This window comes from Mustela lutreola, chromosome X (assembly GCF_030435805.1).
Source record: "Mustela lutreola isolate mMusLut2 chromosome X, mMusLut2.pri, whole genome shotgun sequence".
NCBI classification, from domain to species: Eukaryota; Metazoa; Chordata; class Mammalia; order Carnivora; family Mustelidae; genus Mustela; species Mustela lutreola.
This window is the reverse complement of record NC_081308.1, coordinates 117,989,347-118,014,271: the sequence shown is the minus strand read 5'-3', so window position 1 is coordinate 118,014,271 and position 24,925 is coordinate 117,989,347. Positions and strand designations below refer to the sequence as shown.

At 45.4% G+C, this 24,925-nt stretch overlaps 1 long non-coding RNA gene across 1 annotated transcript; it reads left to right on the top strand.

The window, feature by feature from the left end:
* The first annotated feature begins 10,730 nt into the window (after positions 1-10,730).
* Positions 10,731-23,127, top strand: LOC131821917 (uncharacterized). The gene is made up of 3 exons (XR_009350018.1): positions 10,731-14,942; positions 17,438-17,515; positions 21,019-23,127. It is a non-coding gene; the product is annotated as an uncharacterized LOC131821917 (long non-coding RNA).
* Positions 23,128-24,925: the final 1,798 nt, after the last annotated feature.

Genomic DNA, 24,925 nt, shown 5'->3' with positions numbered 1-24,925 from the left:
TTCTGTGACTTGGGCTCCCTAATTAGGGGAATGAGCTTCAGGTGTAGGTATCAAGGTAATTGAGGTGTTTGCCATCAAAGAACTAGAAGTTGAAAGACCCAAGGATGTACTCTTGGTTCTTCTGCTTAACTCTTGAGGGAAAACCGGTCCATTTTAGCTCAGTTCAGTAGCGAATCCCAGTTTGGGCCTTAAGCAATGCTGTTAACCCAGCGCCTGATTAACACACTTCTGTATGGGTCACGGTCTCTGCTTGTGTCCGCTGCTCTCTGTATCCCTGACTCCTGGGGGACTGTTCAGTGACCTTTGTCCTTTATCAAAGGGAGATAACCTGTGCGCTGGAGTGCAGGGCCTTGCGGAGCTTCTGCTTCCAGAGGGCTTGAATGTGTTGCAGAGCTTTGGAAGAAGAGGTGGTGTGGAAAGGCGCGGTTTGGCTGGGCGGTCCTGTGCACGGTGAAGCTGAGGTGGACTGGTTGGTGGGTGAGGTTTCCTCATCTGACCAGTTCAGATTTGTGACATGGGCCATACTACTGGGGCAGCCTCCATTTTATGAGTCCCCATTATATGCATGAAATTCATCTGCACCTAACCCGTGTATTTGGATTACGTAGGCAGTTGAGAAAAATCACATGGGAAAGTAATGCCACCAGGTTGGCAGAATAAAGCCCTAAGTATTGACCTGTAAATAAGTTTCTTAGCTCCATGCCAGTTACTCTAGAAGAGCCAGTCCTTCCTATCAATGAAGTTGCACACATCTGTATGCTTCCCTAAAAGCGCCTCTATCCGTGAGCTGAGTTTGCAGATTTTGAAAATGAAAAACCTGTTCAAAAGTTATTTTGTGACTCTTCCGTAAGACACCTGCCTATTCAGGAGCATCTAAATGGAATCAAAAGTGGAGACTGGCAAAGGCTTTTTGTTCTTAAGCAAAACGCTTTTTAAGATTCTCCACATGTGGGACGCCTGGGTGGCTCAGTGGGTTAAAGCCTCTGCCTTTGGCTCGGGTCATGATCCCAGGGTCCTGGGATCGAGCCCCGCATCGGGCTCTCTGCTCCGCGGGGAGCCTGCTTCCCTTTCTCTCTCCGCCTGCTTCTCTGCCTACTTGTGATCTCTGTCAAATAAATAAAATCTTTAAAAAAAAAAAAAAAAAAAAAAAGATTCTCCACATGTGTATCCATAGTTACTTTTTGTGGTCAAGGATAAGCATATGGTACAGTTTACCTGTTGGTGGAGACCTGGGCCTTTTCTATAGCTCTTGGCTGTTCTGAATAAAGTGCTGTGTGTATTCTAATACAGAAGTCTGAGTAATGAGATAAAAACACGAGTTGCTGGATCCTATGGTTAATACTTTGGTAGGAAGTCACAGTTTTTCCAAAGTTGTAACGTTTTACTTGCCACCCACTTGGAACAGAGGTTATTCTGTGCCCTTACCAGTATTTGGTTGTTTTATTTATTTATTTTTTATTTTAAAGATTTTTATTTATTTGATAGACAGATCACAAGTAGGCAGAGAGGGGGGAAGCAGGCTCCCTGCTGAGCAGAGAGCCTGATGTGGGGCTCGATCCCAGGACCCTGAGATCATGACCTGAGCTGAAGGCAGAGGCTTAAACCACTGAGCCACCCAGGTGCCCCTATTTGGTGGTTTTTAAATGTAGCCATTCTGATGGGTACCTTGCATCTCATTTAATTGTATCTCTGATGAATGAGTGGCATTTCTATTTTTAAAAAAAATTTTACTTGCACTGAAAAGACACAGATCCGTGTTCAGTTTGATCAGTCTTGGAAAAGAGTTGATAACCCATTTATCAAGAGGCAGGCTATTTCCCTCTGAAAAGTTCCTTTGTGCCCCTTAACCAGTCAGTGTGTCTTCTCCCAGGCCCAGAGAAACACCACTGACCTGGTTTCTATTGTTGCAGGGTAGATTGGCTATTTTAGGATTTCATGGGAGTTGAAGCTTACATCACTGTACTTTCTCTGTCTAGCTACGTTTGGCATGTTTCTGAGATGCACCCATGTAGTGTTTTTGGTGTAGAGAAGTCCAGTGTAGAGTTTACAGTGTAGATTGTCTGTCTCGATGGACATCTGGACTTCTAGCTTTGGGCTATTACAAACAACGTTGCTATGAATGTTGTCCAAATCTTGGGCGTACAGTTCCATTTCTTCTGGATAAAATTTGGGAGTGGAATTGATGAGGTAATAGGGTGGACTCTATGTGTTTAATTTTTACACTGCTGAATAGTGTCCCCAAGAGTACGGTTTTATGCCCTCCTAGCAATTTGAGTGTTCTGGTTGCTTTCCAACATTGGCCATTTTAATGGGGGGTGGGGTGGGGTGGTATCACACTGAGATTTTAATTTGCATTTCCCTGATGACTAATGCTGTGCACTCTAAAAAAGTGAACTTTATTTTGGGATGGTTTTAAATTTACAGAAATGTTGCAAAGATAGCATAAAGTTCCATATATCCTACACCCAGTTTGCCCTAAGTTTAACCTCTTAACGTAGTTATGGTGTATTTGTCAAAATTAAGAGATGAACATTGGTATATGTACTGCAGGTCTGGTAGTTTTAACTTTGTTAGGTCTGTAATTCATTTTGAATTGGTTTTTTTAAAATAAGGATTTCCATTCTAGTATATGTTGAAAACTCTGCTATTTGTTGAATTACTGCCTCGTGGAAACCGTTACTATACATTTTTATTAACATGTTTGATCTTGGTTATTGTAGCTCTATACTGTAAGCTGTTTAAAGACATTATTTTTTTATTCTTTTTTTAAAAGATTTTATTTATTTATTTGACAGAGATCACAAGTAGGCAGGCAGAGAGAGAGGAGGAAGCAGGCTCCCTGCAGAGCAGAGAGCCCGATGTGGGGCTCGATCCCAGGACCCTGAGATCATGACCTGAGCCGAAGGCTTTAACCCACTGAGCCACTCAGGTGCCCCTATTATTTTTTCTTCTTTATAAAGATTTTATTTTAAAAAGAGTGAGCCAGGGACAGTGCACAAGCCTGAGGTAGGGGGCAGGTGGAGAAGCAGAGGGAGAAAGAAGCAAGAGCTCGGAAGGGAGCCTGGGATCCATGGGGTCATGACCTGAGTGGGAAGTAGATGCTTAACCCAACTGACCCACCCAGGTGCCCCAGGAGATACTAATTTTTTTAAGGATATTTTTTTCCCCCGTGGACTGTATTTTCCTCAGAATTATTGTTGCTGAGTTTTTATTTTACTTAAAATTACATCTTCCATATTTAGAGGCTTGCTTAAGTAGAGATTTTTGGTTTTGCGCTCATGGTTACAAGAGATGAACTTGTAAGCGCTGAGGGCTCTTCACCTGAGCTCCGCTGTGGGGCTGTTTCCCTGATAACCAGTGACTTTAAGTTTCTCCTCTTGGGGTAATCAGATCCCTCAAGGGAATCTTGGCCACATTCCTGCCTTTGAGGGTCTGAGGTGTACTCACTGGTTTAAGATGTGAGGTTGGGATCTCAGGCTGTGTGTGGCGAGTGTGGTGGAGCCGATGGGCCTGGGCGCTCACACACGCACTGGGCTCCCCACTGCGGTGGCTTCCCTGCTGCCTTCATGGAACCCTTTCCTGCGGGCTTGGCACCACTGCTTTTTGTCCTAACGTGGTGATGAGGTGGAAAAGGCTTGTTCCAGAGTAATGTTGGGGGAGGCAAAAAAGGGGGTACAGTTGGACATTTCTCCGGCCTCTGTCCTGTCTGTGGTGTTTACCCCTCTTCCATTTTAGGCCGCTCTCTCCTGACCTCCATCCCTGTCCTGGACTCACCTTGTCAAGACTGTAGGTGTTGCTCAGTTTTATCTAGACTATCTTGAGTCAGATTCAACCTCCGGCATTACCAGTTGTGTGACCTGAGGTGATTGACTTAACCTCTCCTTGCTTCCTCCCGTATTAAATGGGGAGAAGGATATCTGTCTCCTAGCACTGGCTGTCTCAGAGCAGGAGGGTTAAATGAGTTAATAGTGCCTGGTGCGGTAAATGCTGCAGAAGTAGATTCCATCATCTGTCCGTTTTCCTCGTGTGTTATCTTCAGGGCTGGAATTGGGGGATGGAGCCCAGCACCTTATGTTAGAATCTTGTCAAGGACTGGAAGTCCCTATTACAAGCCAGGGTTCTTCCTTTGTTTTCCCCTGAGTCATAGTCCTTAGTTTTTTTGGTACATTATGGTGATTAATCCATACAGGGCCCCTCTTATTTCATTTTCACATTTTTAATTCTCTCTCACTCCCATTTACCATTTTCTTCTCTTCCAAAGAGCAGGAGAATGGGGGGAGAGGGAGAAGCAGGCTCCCTGCTGAGCAGAGAGCCTGACATGGGACTTCAATCCCAGGACCCTGAGATCATGACCCGAGCAGAAGGCAGACGCTTAACCGAATGAGCCACCCAGGCCCCCCATCCCCTGCACGGTGGCAACCATTGGAACGCATTTAATGTATATTGTTTTACATGCACGTATTTTGAAGCTACTGAAATGCTGTATGTTGTTAACTATCTCGTCCTGTTTCTTGTAACTTCTCATCATCGTGTTTTGAGGGTTTAGCCATGTTGCCAATACATATCTAGTCCATTGTTTCTTTTTTTTTTCTTTCTTAAAGATTTTATGTATTTGACAGATCACAAGTAGGCAGAGAGGCAGCCAGAGAGAGGAAGGGAAGCAGGCTCCCCGCTGAGCAGAGAGAGAGCCCCATGTGGGCCCCGGGATCACAACCTGAGCCAAAGGCAGAGGCTTTAACCCACGGAGCCACCCAGGTGCTCCAAGTCTGTTGTTTCTAACTATAGTATTTAATGGGCTGCGTCCCCATACTTTGACTTTCTGCTCCAGTTTGGTGTGGAAGCTGGCTCTTCTGGGTTGTAGTGTACACCTGACTGCCTGGGGCTTGTCAAGATTTGACCCCAGTTATGGAACTCTCGTGGCAGATGGTGGGGTTTTGGTGGCCCTGAAGGAGAATAGCTCTCGCTTTCAAGGAGTGCCCCACGTGAGGTTATTCCAGAGTTTTTTTTTTTTTTTTTTAAGATTTTATGTTTAAATAATTTCAGAGAGAGCAGGAGAGGAGAAAGGTCAGAGGGAGAAGCAGACTCGCAGTGAGCATGGAGCCTGTTGTGGGACTCGATCCCAGGACTCCAGGATCATGACCTGAGGCAAGGCAGTCCAACCAACTGAACCACCCAGGTGCCCTATCTCAGGGTTTTTAAGCAGACGAAGGCTTATTTCTAGGCATTGCCAGGCAGTCTGCTTCAGCTGGTCAGGGAGATTCAGAATGACTTTTGGAGGTTAAAGATAGTGCGTGCGTTTCATCTGGGTCCAAACAGAAGTGTCCAGCAGGGTCTAATTGCTTACCAATCCCTGCCCTTTCGTATGAGAATCTCCGTGAGCCTGTATTCAACTGTGGTGGTTATTCGGCACCCTGTACAGTTGATGTTCAGGACTATCAGCCCTGTGACTACGAGAGATAAGTCATGGAAGCTCTTTGAGTCTCGACTGTGGTTGGAGGAGCAGACAGTTAATGGACTTGACCCTCTGTTTTTCTTTGTAAGCATTCAAGTGAACTCAAACCACCTAACACTAGTCCTTATGGTCACCTTAACTGCTACAGGGTCAAGTGCAGCAAGCATTTGGGCTCTTAAAGCATGCACTTCTGTGAGCTCTTCCTAATTCATTGTGATGCTCCTACATGCCGTGGATTACGACCATCCTCGCTCCCATTCAGAAGAAGCACTGTACTCCAGCCCAAAGGCACGAACAAACCGATCCTTAGATGCTGCTTTTATGGGGTTCATCTCCAGTTGTCTCTCCAGGGTCTGTCTCTTGTTGGTCAGTTCAGTAATTATTTGGGTCCAGTTGGAAGAGAAACCAGTCATTTGAACAGTGAAGGTTTGATACAAAGACTTAACATACGTGGGGAAGGTAGGGATTACTAGGGAAAGAAAACTTTTTAAAGATTTTGACAGAGGACACAAGCAGGGGGAGCAGCTGGCAGAGGGAGAGAAGCGGGGCTCTCTGACACAGGGCTTGATCCCAGGACCCCAGGAGTCATGACCTGAGCCGAAGGCAGATGCTTAACTGATTGAGCCACCCAGGCACCCCAGTAAAGAGAACTTGAATGACAGAAATAACATATAATGTATATAATAGACACTAAGAAGGCCAACATGTTTTACTCAGGAAGACACCCCTCACTCCTGCCAGGGCAGTGATAGATCCAAGGAAGGGCCCTGCCGCCAGCCCAGGGCTGAAATCTAGGCATGGTTGGAGAGGTGTGGCTGTGGTTGTGGTCCCCTTCCCCTACTGGCAGAACTTAAGGGCTATTTTCTAGGATACTGGAGAAGGTTGTAACTGGGGAGGGAGGTCTCACCAGAGGTATTGGGCTAATAAAGGGGACTTGGAGGCCTGGGGAGGTTGATGGCCTGGACAACCTCTAGAACGCCAGAAGTGCCTGAGGCTGGAGGAACGGGCCCTCACTGCGGGAGGGAGGCCTAGGGGAGTTGCCCAAGCTAGAAAAGCGCATCCTGTTAGAGCCTGCCAAACAAGCGAAGCTGAAGCCAGAAGCAAAACCCTTTTTCTCCCTGCAGTGTCTCTTTGATGCCCTTTATTGATAAAACCTACTGGGCTATTGTGGTAGATTAGGAAATACATCTTTCGGGTTTTCATCCCCAGCTCCTGAAACAGCTCTGGAGGAATAAGGGTTAAAGGTGCATCTTTTGTTCTGAGTTTTGTCCTCAGTTCCTGAAATAGCTCTAGAGTGATAAAGGTGAAAAGAATGTCTTTTGTTTGTTCCCAACTAGCCCCTTTCAGCCACACCCGGGTTTATGTTAATTAAATTTGCTTTGGGAAAGTCCCTAAGGATGGGGGCTGGTTGCCCCGGGAACTGACCACGTGACTGTAACTGTAGAGGATTAGAACATTCAGCCCCGCCCCCTCGACCTCTGGGAAGGGAATCACTCACCAGTGGCCAGTGATTCAATCAGATTCAATCAGTCGTGCCTACGTAATAAAACCGTCACAAAAGCACCTAACCTACGGGCTTTGGAGAGCCTCCTGGTGGGCGAACGCACTGCTGGGGCGGTGGTACCCCCATCCCTTCCCCAGACCTTGCCCTATGCATCTCTTCAACTGGGCTGTTCCTGAGTTGTGTCCTGTATGATAAATGGTTAATCGTGAGTACAGCTTTTTTCCTGAGTTCTGTGACCTGTTCTCAAAAAGTATCAAGCCCAGGGAAGGGGTGGCTGGAATCTCTGGTTTATAGACAAGTAGAGGAGGCCCACCTCGTCATTGGCATCTTACCTGAGGCGGTCTTGTGGGCCTGAGCCCTTGTAGATGTCAGCTCCAGGTGGGTGGAATTAAATTGCAGGCCACCCAGCTGTTGACAGAGGATACATCATTTAGGGAAAAGACCTACCTTTGGTGTTTGGTGGCCAGAGGTATTGAAAGTAGTAGGAGACAGAAAACAAGTTTTCCTTTTATATACTGTTACACACCAGCTGGCAAAGGGAAAATGTTTAAAGGGTTTAGCTTTCTTTTCATTTTTTAAAGACTTCCTTGTTTGAGAGAGAGAGAGAGAGAGAGCAGGAAGAGGGACAATAGGAGAGGGAGAGAGAATCCTGAAGCCCTGGGGCTTGATCTCAGACCTGAGCAGCAATCAGGAGTCAGACACTTACCTGACAGCCACCCAGGCGCCCCAGATTCATTTTCATAGAGAAGCAAGATGTGAATTTGGAGCTGAGAAGCAGTAAGTCGATAATTGGTATGAACAGTAATGCTGGTCTTATAAAATGAATTAAAAAATGTTTCCTTCTCTGTTTTCCAAAAAAGGGAATGATTGGCATTGTCTTTAAATGTCTGATAGAATTCACTAATGAAATCTGGGCCTGGAATTCTGTCTATGGGAAGATTTCTTTTGTTGTTGCAAATTTTTTAAACTTACTTTAATTATGTTTGAGCATAGTTGACAGTTACTTTAGTTTCAGGGGTACGACTTAGTGATTGGACAAGTTTATACATTATGCGGTGTTTAAAGATTTTATTTATTTATTTGACAGAGATCGCAAGTAGGCAGGGGGCAGGCGGGGAAGCAGGCTCCCCACTGAGCAGAGAGCCTGATGCGGGTCTCGATCTCAGAACTCTGGGATCCTGATCTGAGCTGAAGGCAGATGCTTAAGGACTGAGCCACCCAGGCGCCATGTTACAGTGTCACTGACTATATTCCTTATGCTGTGTCTCTTATTCCTGTGACGTATTCATTCCAGACTGCATTCCTGTATCTCCCGCGCCTTCTCACCCATGTTACCCAGCCTCCCATCCTCCTCTCCTCTGGCAAGCATCAGTTTCTTCTCTGTGTTTATAGGTATCTTTGCTTTTTGTTTATTAACTTTTTTGTTTCAGGTTTAATTTCTTTTTTTTTAAAGATTTTATTTATTCATTTGACAGAGAGAGCACAAGTAGGGAGAGAGACAGGCAGAGAGAGGGGAAAGCAGGCTCCCTGCTGAGCAGAGAGCCCCATGCGGGGCTCGGTCCCAGGACTCTGGGATCATGACCTGAGCCGAATGCAGAGGCTTAACCCACTGAGCCACGCAGGCACTCCTCAGGTTTAATTTCTTGAGTAGATGTAGGTCCATTCAGGTTTCCTACTTCTTTTTGTGTCTCTGGTAAGCGGAATTCCAAAGTGGCTCCCCAGATTTCTCTCTCTAGTCCCCGGGGCTGCGAATATATGTCCTAGTCATGATTGTGTTATGTTACAAGGTAAAAGGGAGGGGTACTTGGCTGGCTCAGTCGGGAGAGCATGTGACTCTTGATCTTGGGGTTGTGAGTTCGAGTTGTGAAAAAAGTAAAAGGGGGCCGCCTGGGTGGCTCAGTGGGTTAAAGCCTCTGCCTCCAGCTCAGGTCATGATCCTGGTATCCTGGGATCAAGCCCCGGCATTGGGCTTTCTGCTCAGCGGGGAGCCTGATCTCCCTGCCGCCCCCCCCCCACTTGTGATCTCTGTCAAATAAATAAATAAAATCTTAAAAAGTAAAGGGATTTTGCAGATATAATTAAGGTTACTAATCAGTTGACTTTGAGTTAATCAAAAAGGAGATTGGGTAGGTAGGCCCAGCATAATCACATGAGCTCTTTAAAAAGAAGTGATTGTGGGGGAAAAAAAAAAGGTACAGATTGGCTGACTGGTAGCAAAAGAGATGTCAGAGGTCAGAGCATGAGAAGGATTTTGTGTGCTCTTGCTTGCTTGCTTGTAGATGGAAGGGAGGCTTCTTGTCAAGGAATAAAGGTAGCGTCTAGACTTTGAGAGCAGCCCTAGGCTGATGGCCAGGGCCAGAGGGAACTAAATTCTGCCATCAGCCCCAAAGAGCTTTAAAAGCCGATTCTTCCCCAGAAGGTCCAGAGAATATCCCCAGTCCAGCCCAGCCAACAGCTTGAGTTTAGCCTGACCTGTTCTGCAAAGCAGGGAACACTGGACTGGACCTACTACCTGCTGCAGATACTCGTTTGACTCACTCCCTCACCTCTTAAGTCTTTGCTCGCAGCTCGCCTGCCCCAGTGAGACCTATCCTGACTGTCCTGTTTTCATACTGCATCTGTCCGTGCCCTCTCCCCCCATTCCCAGCATGCCCGAGCCGCATTACCCTGCTCTCGCCCCCCACCCCCACAATGCTTATTATTTTTTTACATACCTTGTAATTTACCTTCTTACCATATCCATTGTTTATTTTTTGTCTTCTTCTGTTAGAGTATAATCTCCATGAGATCAGGGAACTTTGCCGGTTTTGTTTATTGTTTCCCAAAAGCCTAAGTGAGTGCCTAGCACAGTAGGAGTTCAACAGATATGTGTAGAATGAATGAATACACTTTTCTCATATTCTTTCAAAAAATGTGTCTGCCTAACACACTTTATTTCGCACGTATACCCAAATGTATTGCTTCATGGCCTCCACAAAGAAAGATACTCTAGAGTTTCATGAATAATTAATAAAGCTCCCCAGTTGCAAAGTCTCTGGGAACTTATCTTCATATTCTCCAATATATGGGCTAAAAATGTTAAATTTATCTCCAAACGTTCTTTTTTTAAAATTACTTTTTGAAGATTTTATTTATCTATTTGAGAGAGAGAGAGCATGAGCAGCAGAGAGGGGCAGAGGAAAGAGAAGCAGGCTTCCCTCTGAGCAAGGAGTCCAATTTGAGACTAGATCCCAGGACCCTGGGACCTTGACCTGAGCTGAAGGCAGATGTTTAATGGACTGAGCCACCCAGGTGTCTCCATTCTTTTTTTTTTTTTTTTTTAATTTTATTTTTAAGTAATCTCGACACCCAACATGGAGCTCAAACTCACAACCCCGAGATCTATGCTCTAGTGACTGCCCCAGCCAGGCGCCCGGTCTCCAGATACTCTATATTATTGGAAGGAAACAAGTATGATAGAGCAGGGGACATAATTCAAGTGGGATCCACAACACTTGCTTTGGTAACTGGTCACAAGATCATACTGATATTTACAATGTTCTTCCTAAAAGATCCATTTTATATTCCCTTTTACCTCAGTTAATGATGGTAGTCACTTGGTGTTATGACCTGAACCTTTATTTTTGAGGGGTAAGCCCTTGGTGATGCTACCTGTGTGTGGTAGTAATCTTCCTTTAACTTTTTATTTTTTTATTTTTTTTTATTTTTTATTTTTTTTTTAAATATTTTATTTATTTATTTGACAGAGAGATCACAAGTCGGCAGAGAGTCAGGCAGAGAGAGAGAGAGAGAGAGAAGCAGGCTCCCGCTGAGCAAAGAGCCCGATGCGGGGCTCGATCCCAGGACACTGAGATCATGACCTGAGCCGAAGGCAGCGGCTTAATCCACTGAGCCACCCAGGCGCCCCTTCCTTTAACTTTTTAAAAACATGAAAAATACCAAAGTATAGCGCACAGAAGAGTGAACCAAGCAACTTCCACGTCTGGTAGTGATGGAGTAATTGGTATGAAACCTGCTTTCCCACCATAAACAGTTGTAAAACTGGACAAACTAATGAAACAACCAGGAGGATCCATTTCCTTTCTCATTTGGGTTGTTGGTAGATTTCATTTCCTTGTAGGTTATGAATTTAATGTCCACGTCACCTGCATGCTGTAGACTGGGGGATATTCCCAGCTTCTAGAGGCTACCGAGTTTTTGTTTTATCCCCTTTCCTCCAACTTCAAAGTCAGAAATGGCAGGTTGAGTCTTCGTCATGTTTCATCTCTCTGACCTGTTCTGCTCCCACCTTCTATTTTTTTAAAAGATCTTATTTATTTATTTGACAGAGATCACAAGTACGCAGAGAGGCAGGTAAAGAGAGGGGGAAGCATGTTCCCTGCTGAGCAGAGAGCCCAATGCAGGGCTTGGTCCCAGGACCCTGAGATCATGACCTGAGCCAAAGGCAGAGGCTTAACCCACTGAGCCACCCGGGTGCTACCCCCCCCCATCTTCTATTTTTAAGAGTCCTTAAAAATGCGTGGTTTGACTGGGCCTATGTGGGTGATATAGAATGATCTCCCTATCCTACATAAACTGATTAGGAACTTTAATTCCCTCTTCAGCCTTAACGCTTCTCCATGTAACATAACATTCACAGGTTCTGAGGATCAAGAGTTGGACATCTTGGTGGGGAGCCATTATTCAGCCTACCACACCCAGATGTGCTCTCTAACTGGAACCAAACTAGGAATCGGTAATAGAAATGCAACAGGGAAATCAAAACATTTGGAAAGAAAACTTTAGCACTATTAAGTAATCCATGGATCAAAGAGAAAATTTCAAAGGAAAATTTTAAAATATATAGAATTGAATAACAGTACAACATACGTGGGACTCATTGAAGGCATTGCTGGAAGGGAAATTTTTTTTATATAGTAGCTTAGTTGATATGTAATTTACCCTTTTAAAGTATGCAACTCAGTGGTTTTTAGTACATTCACAGAGTTGTGCCTCCACCACCACGAATTTATTTTCATCACCCCAAGAAGAAACCCTGTAACTGTTTGCAGTTACTTCCCATTCCCCATGTTCCTCTCTGCCTCTCGGTCCTAGAAATAACTAATCTACTTTCTGTTTCTGTGGATTTGCGTATTCTTCTCACATGTAAATGTAATCTTACAATATGTGGCTTTTTGTGACCGGCTTGTTTCACTTAACATGTTTTCGAGGTTCATCCATGTTGTGGCATCTATCAGTACTTGATTCCTTTTAATTTCCCCCAAAGATTTTATTTATTTATTTGTCAGAGAGCCAGAGCACACAAGTGGGGGAAGCTGTAGGCAGAGGGAGACGCGGGCTCCCCACTGAGCAAGGAGCCAGATGTGGGACTCGATCCCAGGGCCCTGGGATCATGATCTGAGCCGAGGGCAGCTGCTTAACTGTCTGAGCCACCCAGGCGTCCCAGTACTTCATTCCTTTTATTAATCAAGTAATACTGTGTTGTTTGTTCACCCATTCAACAACTGAGGGACAGTGGAGTAGTTCACAATTCTATTGGTTGTTGTGAATAAGGGTTCTGGGACTGGTCCTGTGCAGGTTCTTTTGTAACCATATGTGTCCAGTTCTCCTGGGTATATACACCCAGAGTCCTATAGTAACTCACTTTTACCATTTTGAGTTAATAACAAAATTCTTTTCCAAAATGAAACCATTCTCCAATCCCATGAAAGAGAAATTTTTAAAACTAGAAAAGAGGAAAGTTCTCAAATCAATAACTTAAGTTTCTCTCTTGAAGCAACTAGAAAACAAAAAGCAAAATGAAACCAAAGCAGAAGGAAGGAGATAATAAAAATGAGGGCAGAAATCCCCCAAATTGAGGGGTGCCTGGGTGGCTCAGTTGATGAAGCATCTGACTCTTGATTTTGGTGGTGAGATCAAGCCCTGCAGCGGGTTCCGTGCTGCGAATGGAGCCTGCTTAAGATTCTCTCTTCCCCCTCTCCCCTCTCCCTGCTAGTTCTCTCTTAAAAAAAAAAAAATCACTGAAATTGTAAACAGGAAAACAATAGAGAAAGTGAAACAATAAGTGATTGTTCTGGGCGCCTGGGTGGCTCAGTTGGTTAGATGACTGCCTTCGGCTCAGGTCATGATCCTGGAGTCCCAGGATCGAGTCCTGCATCGGGCTCCCAACTCCCTGGGGAGTCTGCTTCTCCCTCTGGCCTTCTCCCCTCTCATGCTCTCTCTCTTTCTCTCAAATAAATAAATAAAATCTTTTTTAAAAAAGTGATTCTTCTAAAATAATAAAATTGATAAAGCTCTAGCAAGGTTGACAAAGATAAAAAGAGAAGACATAAATACCAATATCAGGAACCAGACTATAGATCCTGCAGATGCAGAAAGAATTAAAGAGGAGTATCAGGAACAACTTGGCACTCCTAAATTTGAAAACTTAGAAGAAAGGTGCCAATTCCTCCAAACCACAAAGTACCTGTGATGGTAAATTTTACGTGTCCTCTTGACTGGGCGAAGGGATGCCCAGATAAATAATCTAACATTATTTGTGGAAATGTCTGTGGGGGGTGTTTCATGGAGCTGCTTTGCTCGCACGTGTGGAGAGCTGGTGTTGCCTGAGTTGACGTTCCCCCTCACAAAAGCCTGTTCCTCCTCACCTGCAAGCCATGCGTGGTCTTTTCCCAATGATTGACCGATGTGGGAGCATGAAAGTTTGGTTCCTCTGGCTTAAGTAGAGACAAACTTTTGAGTCAAAATTTATGCTCAGAGTCCCCCACGTGGATCATACTGAAGCAATCCTCCACAGGGATCTTGCCAGAAATTATGCACTTGGTTAGCTTTTTCCTGTTTCCTGTTACGCTTCCTCCGTTCTCTTGTCGGGTTCTCTGGGGAACACTTCTTAAAGTTCGTTGCATGGATATGGGGGTGCCTGGGTGACTTAGTTGTGTCAGTGTGTCACTTTGGCTCAGGTCATGATCTCAGGGTTGTGAAATTGAGCCCCATGTTGGGTTCTGCTCAGTGGGAAGTCTGCTGGAGATTCTCTCTGGCCCTCTCTGGCCCTCGCCCCTGTGCTCTTTCTCTCTAAAAGAAATAATCAATCAAGAAAATTCCATGTGCGTGAATTCTCATCTCAACATTTGCTTCTGGAGAACCCACCCCGAGACAAGGGGGGCTCCTTATTCTTTATTCCCCAGGTTTCGGGTAGGGGGACATTTATTAAAGTAACACTTCTTTATGTCCTTCACTCACTTTCCTCCCTGCGGGGGAGGAGTGACATGCTGAACTGTGAGTTTGGGACTAGGAATTTCATATCTGTTGATAATCAGATACTCTGTGAACCCGTAGGTAGTGGTGCCGGCTGCGGCCTTCCTTGTGGGCAGCTAAGGCAAGTCCATACTTGGCATGTGTGTCAGCCTCTGCCAGAATGAACTACTGACCTTTCCAAAGGGAAGAGGTCAAGATAAAATCATTTTGACGCCAAGTCCGTGGTTGCTGTCCTCAGGGGATGGTGTCATATTGGGGATTTATCTCTGGTCTGTGTTGCTGGAAGGTCAGATACCTGACCACAGCAATATGTCAATACATCTTGGGAAGAGGAAGGCCATGCTGCCAGACCCGTGCGTAGCCTCCGTCACATCAGCCGGCCAGTTCGTCCTGTCGTCTTGGCCATTTAGTGCTGCTGCTGCTCTCTGGTGGGTGTCGATGTGAAAAGACAAAACTCTTCGTGTTGTGCCATTCCCCTAAGTCCACCCATGTGCCTCTTTCTTAGACGTCCTTGACCCCAGTCTTCTCATCTTTCCGTTCCAAACCCCTGACCAGCCAACCAGATCCGCTGTGGCCATGAACCAGTATGTGTCATAACGCCAGGACACTTCTTCCACACAGAGAGGATGGATGACCAAGTGTGCCACCAAAAGCCCTCCCCGTGTCTTTTCTAGAAATCCCTGAGTGTGGCCAGAGGGAAGCAGCTGCACAGCCGACCCATCCACGAGCCAGGTGGGAGCTCTTTCCTTTCATGGCAGCTTGTCACGAGTGGTGCACACGGTTGTCTTCCGTGTGCCCATAGCTGTGAGTTGGAGATGTAGCAGGGGTGGTAAGTCACCCACTCGTGTGTCTGGAACACCTGTTCCCGCAGCTTGCTTGTGCCCCCTGGGCCCGCCAGGGCCTCATCCTGCTGCAGGTACCACTTTTTATCTTACAATGGGTTGCTGCTGGGCCTGTGCAGCCTTATGACTGGGTAGCTCTGACAGAACCCAGCTCATGATGGCCCGTTCTGGGAATACGATGTCACTTGATGTCCCAAGGTCAATGCTCAAATCTCTTCCACAGCCCATAGCATGTCAGGAGCTCGTTTTCAAATGATAGTTCTCCGCTTCCAGAGAACTGGCATGGTCTTGCTCCAGAACCCTAAGGGTCTGCACTATACTGCTCCATTTTGAGCTTATCAGCACTTTTTTTTTTTAAAGATTTTATTTACTTATTTGACAGAGATCACAAGTAGGCAGAGAGGCAGGCAGAGAGAGAGGAGGAAGCAGGCTCCCTGCTCAGCAGAGAGCCTGATGCGGGGCTGGATCCCAGGACTCCAGGATCATGACCTGAGCCGAAGGCAGAGGCTTTAACCCACTGAGCCACCCAGGCGCCCCTTATCAGCACTTTTTTTTTTTTTTTTCTTAGAGAGGGAGAGAGTGTGAACAAGCACATGCAAGCAGAGGGAGGGGCAGAGGGCGAGGAAGAAGGAATCCCAAGCAGATTCTGTGCTGAGCGTGGAGCCCAATCCGGGGCTGGATCCTATGACCCTGAGCTGAGATCATGACCCAAGCTGAAACCAAGAGTCAGTCGCCCAACTGACTGCTACCCAGGTGCCCCAGCACTTTTTTTTTTAATTTAACCACAGATACATTTTGGGGTGCCTGGCTGGCTCAGTTGAAAGAGCATGTGACTTTTGAGTTCAAGTCCCATGTTGGGTGTGGAGATTACAAAAAAACAAAAACAAAAACAAAAAAAATAAATAAAAAAAAACCCGAAAAAACCCAACCCAAACCAAAACTACATATATAAAAACAAACAAACAAACCCATAGATACCTCTAGTATTATGGAACTTTCTGGATCATCTGACCCAAGTGGCAGATTTGCATTTACTACAGCTTGAACTGGCCCCAGAGCCCATTCTTGCACTGGGCCTAATTCAGAACTAGTAGCCTTCTAGTTCATCCAATAAACGGACCAGTGCGGTATTCCCAGTCTGGGAACATGTTGCTTCCAGACCTGAAGAGATCCACTTTTACACCCTTCCTTAGAGGGTGGAGGAGTTTCAAAGCTCGAAAATCACTTTGGAGCAAATGTCTTGGCCTTTCCCAGACCCCAGATTGCTAAAGCCCTCACTCGTGGGGCTCATCAGTGCATGTTCGTAAGGTTTATCTTGGCCTCTCCAGAGCGCATATGTCCTGGACCACCCAGGGTACTTCTGCTTTTCACTCCTCAGATTTGATTAACATACCATCAATATTATGGACCCATATGATGATCTATGAAATAGCCAGATGGTTTAGGTCCCTTGGTGCTGTAATAGGCGAGAGAACAGGAGAAAAAACATAGCCCTGGGGTGAGATTGTAAATCCGTATTGGTGTCTGTTCCATGAGAATGGAAAGTGTTTTTGATTTTTCTTCCAGATGGGCATGAAAAAATTTATTTTCCCAAATCTGTAGCCACCTGCCACCTGCCAGAGGCTGTGTTAATCTGCTCCAGTAAAGATACCACATCCAGCCCAGTAAATGTAATTGGGACTATTACTGGGCAGGAGCCAGACTAATTAAATGGGGATACGGTAGGGGACCGTGACTATTGCATCATCTAATTTTCTGAGGGTGACGCTAATTTTTGCCATCCCCGGCGCCCCTGTCGGGGGATGTGACGTTTTTTATTTACTATCTTGGTCACTAGAGGATTTTTTTGTCGAGGGGGTAGGGTTTCAGGGGCTTCCATAGTGCCTGCCTTTCCTATTACAGTAGGAAAAGGGTTGTGACTTTTCCATTGGGGCAGTTGACTGCTGTCTTCGTCTGTTTGGGCTGCTGGAGCAAGACATCGGAGACTGGGGGGCTTATAACCTAAACATGTATCCCTCATGGTTCTGGAGGCCGGGAAATCCACGACCAAGGTGATGGCAGATTCCGTATCTGCTGGGAACCCGCTTCCTGGTTCATAGACAGCCAAGGCGTCTCTTCACTGTAACTTCACATGACAGGAGGGGTGAGGGAGCTCTCTGGGGCTTCTTCCATAAGGGCATTAACCCCAGTCATGAGGGCGCCTCCTTCATGACCTCATCACCTCCCTAAGGCCCCACCTCCAAATTCCCTCTCATTGGGGATTAAGTTTCAACATAGGAATTTTGAGGGGGATACAGCCAACTATAGCCACCTTAGACGGCTGCTTATCTAATCTTCATTGTATATAAAGCAATACCCTTGTTGTCTGTGCTATCTTGCCCCTAGGACGCCATGTTTTGGGAGTCATCTCCTTAGACACCTGTGGGTCAGGCTTGGTGACATCCGACCTTCCTGCGCTCTGTGGTAATTATGCCCACCTTGCTTCTGACGGTTACATGCTATGTCCTGGCCTCCCCACTCCAGAGTCCTAACACCCCACCTGCTCCTAGGGAGCCCAGTTTCATAAGAGCATCTCCTGTCGCCAGCCCTGCCTCATGTCCCTCATGTCCCTCCCTCCTCCTTCCTGTTCCAGCAGCATCAGAATCCAAAACCTTGTTTGCCATTGCTTAGGAAGGAGTCCGGTATTTAGGACAAAGAATTCCTCAGGGGTTTTTGACTCCCCTGTTGCTTTTTCTAATCATTTACAGGAAAACTTGGAGAAATTTGTTCCACTAGAGGGATCTGTAATTTTCAAAATGTAGATGGTTTGCTGGCAGCCCCAGAAACCGGAGAGCAATGTAATACTGATTGATGCTTTGGCTTGGTTATACTTTTTTGCTTTATAAGGGGCATAAGGCCTCACTAGACAAATTGAAGTATCACTAGCCCGAGGTAGAAGATTGAGGGCGTCTGTTGTCGCGACTACAGACAGTGACAAGCTAGGGAATCAACCCATTCTGCAGATCAAACCACTGACTAAAAAAAAACTTAAGACAGTTTTGTTTTGAGACCAGTGCGATATTGCAGACAGGGAGTGACAGTTTTCTCTGGCGAAGCAAATGCATGACAATCCTCCCGACCTTCTGGTTTGGTTTCTGGAATCTAAGGAGGGTTTGGACAACAGAAATTGATAATACCCTCTCTCCCAGTGTTGGGGATTCCAAATATTGAAAACTCTGACCTCATTTATATGATGTTCTTGTTCAGAATGCAGATGTCATAGTATTTACCCACAGCTAATGTGCTCTGCCTGGAGGTGGCCAACGTCAGGCCTCCTGTGCTATGACGACTTACCGACCGACCTTGGAGGCTCACGTTTTGTCTGGAATTCAACCCGTGCATGCAGACGGTTCATACTAGTTCCTACAGCTGTAGTTCTTAGTTCTGGACTTCAAAGCAGCATATAAAATCAACTGCTAGTTAATATCTGTTTGGGTGCTGGTCGTGCAACAGCACAACTTACAAAACACTGGAGGATTTTTTCCTTTATTAAGCTAAAAAGAGGGGCACCTGGGTGGCTCAGTGGGTTGAAGCCTCTGCCTTCGACTTAGGTCATGATCCCCGCATCAGGCTCTCTGCTTGGTGGGGAGCCTGCTTCACTTCCTCTCTCTCTCTCTGCCTGCCTCTCTGCCTACTTGTGATCTCTGTCTGTCAAATAAATAAAATCTTTAAAAAAAAAAGGAAAAAAAGCTAAAAAGATTGTTCATGGACAGAATATCTCCTGGAAAACTGGTAGCTGATTCATTAGGGGCTTTACAGCAAAATGCTCAGCCCCTAGACTTTGTTCTGCCGACTACAGCTGCAGTGGGACTGTGGACACATGGTAACTCCAAGTTTAGACTCCCTCTTCTCCCTACAGTAAGAAACTTTTGTTGTTAAAAAAAAAAACTGGAAAATAAATAAATAAGGTGCTTCACCAAAGGAAATGGACCAAGGGACTGAAACAGAAGCCAAATTTGACCGGGCTATGGGAATTATCTGACACTATTTTTTTTTAAAGATTTTATTTATTTATTTGACAGAGAGAGAGATCACAAGTAGGCAGAGAGGCAGGCAGAGAGAGAGGAGGAAGCAGGCTACCTGCCGAGCAGAGAGCCCAATGCAGGACTCGATCCCAGGATCCTGAGATCATGACCTGAGCCAAAGGCAGCGGCTTAACCCACTGAGCTACCCAGGCGCCCCTATCTGACACTATTTTTTATGCCCCAGTTAGTGTTGTTTCATCAACAAAACCATCTGAATAGAAGGACATTTTAAAGGTATTTTACTCTTTTTTTAAAAAAAAGATTTTATTTATTTATTTATTTGAGAGAGACAGAGCCAGCGAGAGAGAGCACAAGCAGGGGGAGAGACAGAGGGAGAAGCAGACTCCCCACTGAGCAGGGAGCCCGATGCGGGACTTGATCCCAGCAGGGGAGGGGGGGACTCCCCACCCCAAGGATCATGACCTGAGCTGAAGGCGGACGCCTAACCAACTGAGCCGCCCAGGCGCCCCAACACTTGACTCTTAACTATGCCTACCAAAAAGATGGAATTATTCAAAATATATTAAAGAGATGCACTATTTATCAGTAGAATTCTGTACAGGCCACTCCCAAGGTGTGCCCCAGAGCATCTCCCTAACCAGTTTTACCCGGGTCCTGGAGGAAGTTGGATTTCATAAAACTAGCCAATGCTTGCAGAAGGTAAGAGATTTGTCTCGTTATGATATATATGACATTTAGAGGGCCTGAAAATTTTCCCATTTCAAAAGCTGGTGTTCAGACAGTGCTGTAGGGCTTGTTTGATGCACACAGTGCCCACTTTTGGTATACTGGAGCATACTGACTAGGACAAAGGAAATCATTTTATTTCTTCTGTTGTCTAGGAATTATGCCAATGTTGGCAGGTTCCTGTAAGCCTCAGTCCTCTGGATATGCAGAGCAAATGAATCAAACTCCTTGGCTAAGATTCAGCAGTCTACCAGGCTAAAGTGACCTAGAGGCTTATTAAAATTTAAAGTGACCCCTGTAAGCAAGCACGCACTCTCTCCCTTTGAACTTAGTTTGGCAGTTCTATGAATTTGGGTCTGAGGCCAGCTCCTGTGCCTTATTTAACTGAAGTTTCTCATATTCGTGTTCAGTATTTTATTTATTTTTAAATTTTTTTTCAGTGTTCCAAGATACATTGTTTATGCACCACACCCAGCACTCCATGCAGTACAGGCCCTCCTTAGTACCCACCACCAGGCTCACCCCACCTCCCACCCTCCTCCCCTCCAAACCCTCAGTTTGTTTCTCAGAGTCCACAGTCTCTCATGGTTTGTCTCCCCCACTGATATCCCCCCACTCCCTTCTCCTCTCCATCTCCCCATGTCCTCCATGTTATTCCTCATGCTCCACAAATAAGCAAAACCATAATTGATTCTCTCTGCTTGACTTATTTCACTCAGCATAATCCCCTCCAGTCCCGTCCATGTTGATACAAAAGTTGGGTGTTCATCCTTTCTGAAGGAGGCATAATACTCCATTGTATATATGGACCACATCTTCCTTATCCATTTGCCCATCGAAGGGCATCTTGGTTCTTTCCACAGCTTGGTGACTGTGGCCGTTGCTGCTATGTACATTGGGGTACAGATGGCCCTTCTTTTCATTACATCTGTATCTTTGAGGTGAATAGCCAGTAGTGCAATGGAAGGGTCATAGGGAAGCTCTATTTTTAATTTCTTGAGGAATCTCCACACTGTTTTCCAAAGTGGCTGCACCAACTTGCATTCCCACCAACAGTGGAAGAGGGTTCCCCTTTCTCCACATCCCCTCCAACACACGTTGTTTCCTGTCTTGCTAATTCTGGCCATTCCGATTGGTGTAAGGTGGTATCTCAGTGTGGTTTTGATTTGACTCTCCCTCATGTTCAGTATTTTAAAGGGCTTCTCTCTTTCTTAGAAACCTGGAGACTTAAGGTCATAGGACCTGGAAGGACCTGCCTCAAGAAGTCTAACCCCTCTAACAGTTGGGAAACTTCGTCTATGTAACTGTATTCCGGAAGAAAGACAGGCTGTCACCTAGCTGAAAGGTACACTGTCAAGTGCTGCTGATCACCCACATGGTCAGCAAAGTAAAGGAGAAACTTAGCTTTCACCACAGGAAGTCAGCACCCAAGGAAGACTGCACTGTGGTTCCTACAAAGGACCTTTCTAGAATAATGGATATTGATAGTGAACTTTAATGAAAAGAGATAGTCTAGAAAATTGATTACTGTTCTCATAGGCTACATTGATGTCCCCCTCCTGGAAGTGGTTATTACCATTACTTGAAAGAATCACAATTACTTAAAAAAAAAAAAGAATCACAATTACTAAGAAAAAAAGTGTTGGTACACTACTCTTTCTTTCTGCACTCCAAGTAATGGTTCCCACAACCACGTATTCCGGATAGCTCTACATCAGGCTCTTGGTATGGGCATGATCTGGGTTTCCAAATCCAACATTCTGATTATTGGCACAGTGCAGGAGGGACCATCTTTATTAGTAATTTTTAACTATAACAAACTCGAAGTCGTTACTGTGCCTCTGTGTCCTCAATCTCTCAATTTAACACAGGTATCTTTTGTTGACTGGTTTGATCGGAGGGTTGATGTAGAAAATAAAAAAGCAAAAACAATGAATTAACAAACACTAGAAATCGAAACTGCGGAAGTCAGATCTGATATCACGAGATTAACCTTGGGAGGTAAGTTCTCTCTGGTCCCAGTATAGATGGATAAACAAAATGAATGCCTGCTATGTCTGGTCAGTTGACTGTTCAAGAATATAAGCACTGATTTAGACTAATGTGAAAAATGACCCCATAGGAGCGGTGTATCCTCAAGACTTAAGACATTACACACATACAGTAAACACCAGAGGTTCTGTCCATATCTTGAACTGCTGCCTCATCATAGGACTCAAGGGGTCCCTGGGTGGCTCAGTCAGTTAAGCATCTGACTCTTGGTTTCTGCTCAGGTCATGGTCTTATGGGATGTAGGATCCAGCCCCACATCAGACTCCACGCTCAGTAGGGGATCTGCTTGAAGATTCTCTCCCTCTGCCCCTCCCCACCTCTCTCCCTCTCTCTTTCTCTCTCTGTGTCTCTCTAAAATAAACCTTTTAAAAAGTAATAAGACTTTGATACTAGATGATGGGCATGGGAATCTTTGTATTTCAAATCTTGAAAAAAATTATTTGGAAAGATCGAACATTTACTGAAAGGCCTAAATTATGTGATAATGATGTTGCTTATGTCATTGATGGACCTCGGTGAAAATTTATTGGCCTTAAAAGGAAAAAAAAATTTTTTTTTAAAGATTTTATTTATTTATTTGACAGAGAGAAATCACAAGTAGATGGAGAGGCAGGCAGAGAGAGAGAGAGAGAGGGAAGCAGGCTCCCTGCCGAGCAGAGAGCCCGATGCGGGACTCGATCCCAGGACCCTGGCACCATGACCTGAGCCGAAGGCAGCGGCTTAACCCACTGAGCCAACCAGGCGCCCCGGAAAAAAAAATTTTTAAATAGTGTATTTATTTCTTTGAGAGAGAGAGGGAGCAGGAGCACAAGCAGGGGGAGGGACAGAGGGAGAGGGAAAAGCAAACTCCTCACTGAGCAGGGAGCCTGATGCAGACTCCATCCCAGGCCTCTGGCAGCTTGACCTGAGCCAAACGTAGACGCTTAATGGACTGAGCCACCCAGGCGTCCTTCTATCGCACTTTTGAGGATTGCTTTGCTTTGTGTTTTTCTATGCATTTGCTTGATTTAGATGGTTTCATCTTCTCCAGAGAAAGGAAAAAAATGGTGATGATTAAAACATTTTCACCGCGATTATTTTATATTAACACAGGGAGGAGATTATAAGGACAAATAAACAGTTAAAATAAGGGGTTTAGGGGCACCTGAGTGGCTCAGTGGGTTAAGCGTCTGCCTTCAGCTTAGGTCATGATCTCAGGGTCCTAGGATCGAGTCCTGCGTTGGGCTCTCTGCTCACCGGGGAGCCTGGTTCCCATTCTGTCTCTGCCTGCCTCTCTGCCTACTTGTGATCTGTGTGTCAAAGAAATAAATAAAATCTTAAAAAAAAAATAAAGTAAGGGGTTTAATTTTCCCGTTAAAAATAAGTCATGATAGGGACGCCTGGGTGGCTCAGTTGGTTAAGCAGCGGCCTTCGGCTCAGGTCATGATCCCAGTGTCCTGGGATCGAGTCCTACATCGGGCTCCTTGCTCTGCAGGGAGCCTGCTTCTCCCTCTGCCTCTGCCTGCCATTCTGTCTGCCTGTGCTCGCTCTCTCACCCTCTCTCTCTCTGATAAATAAATAACATCTTAAAAAAAAAATAAGTCATGATATCTCCCTCCCTTTTCTTTTCTCAAAGCATTTACCTTAGAAACTTGTAATTTTAAGCACTTCCTCATCTCTTTGAAATGTATGTAAATCTTTTTGAAGACTACATAGACCTTTTGTCAGCTTTGGAACTCAGGAGTGTCTTTCTCAAGGACCTGGGAATATCTCTTTGATGTGAACTTCTAGAGAGATGGCATCCCTGGGGCGCCTGGGAGGCTCAGTCAGTTAAGTGTCTGACTCTTGGTTTCTGTTCAGGGTCATGAGATTAAACCCCAAGATGGGCTCTGTGCTCAGCGGGGAGTTGGCTTCTCTCCCTCTCCCTCTGCCCCTCCTGCCCCTGCTCTTGTGTGTGCAAGCGCACTTTCTCTTCCCCTCTCTCTCAAATAAATAAATGTATCTTTAAAAAAATATTTAGAGGGGTGCCTGTGTGGCTCAGTGTAACCCACATCAAGCCCCACATCGGGCTCTCTGCTCAGCAGGGAGCCTGCCTCTATGCCTACTTGTGGTCTCTGTCAAATAAAAAAATAAAAAATCTTTAAAAAAAGTATTTAGAGATAGCTATGTCCCAGCTTCTGTGGGAGGGTAGGAGCCTAACTTTGGTTGGCACCTTGCTCCGAGTTGCAAAACTACTTCCTGTCATAAAGGTATGAGAATTTGGTTTTTGTTTATTGGTTTTTATGTTTTTCTTTGTGGTTGTTTTGGGGGGTGAGGGAGAGGGGGAGAGAGAATCTTAAGTAGTTTCCATGCCCAGCATGGAGCCCATCACAAGCCTTGCCCCACAACCCTGAGATCATGACCTGAGCCGAAATTAAGAGTCGAATGCTTAGCTGACTGAGCCACTTAGGCGTCCCTGTTTTTTTTTTTTTTTTTAAGATTTTATTTATTTATTTATTTATTTATTTAATTTATTTTTTTATTTTTTTAAAAGATTTTTTTTTTTTAAAGATTTTATTTATTTATTTGACAGAGAGAGATCACAAGTAGATGGAGAGGCAGGTAGAGAGAGAGGAAGGGAAGCAGGCTCCCTGCTGAGCAGAGAGCCCGATGCGGGACTCGATCCCAGGACCCTGAGATCATGACCTGAGCCGAAGGCAGCGGCTTAACCCACTGAGCCACCCAGGCGCCCTATTTTTTTAAAAGATTTTATTTATTTGTCAGAGCGAGCGAGAGCGAGCACAGGCAGACAGAGTGGAAGGCAGAGTCAGACGGAGAAGCAGGCTCCCTGCCGAGCAAGGAGCCCGATATGGGACTCTATCCCAGGACGCTGGGATCATGACCTGAGCCGAAGGCAGCTGCTTAACCAACTGAGCCACCCAGGCGTCCCTTAAGATTTTATTTTATAAATAATCTCTATGCCCAGTGTGGGCTTGAACTCAACCCCAACATAAAGAGTCACATGCTCACCCAATAAGCTAGCCAGGCACCCCTGGAAAGTTGGATTTCTTAGCTCCATAAAGCCAATTAGCTAACAGATATTTACGCAGAT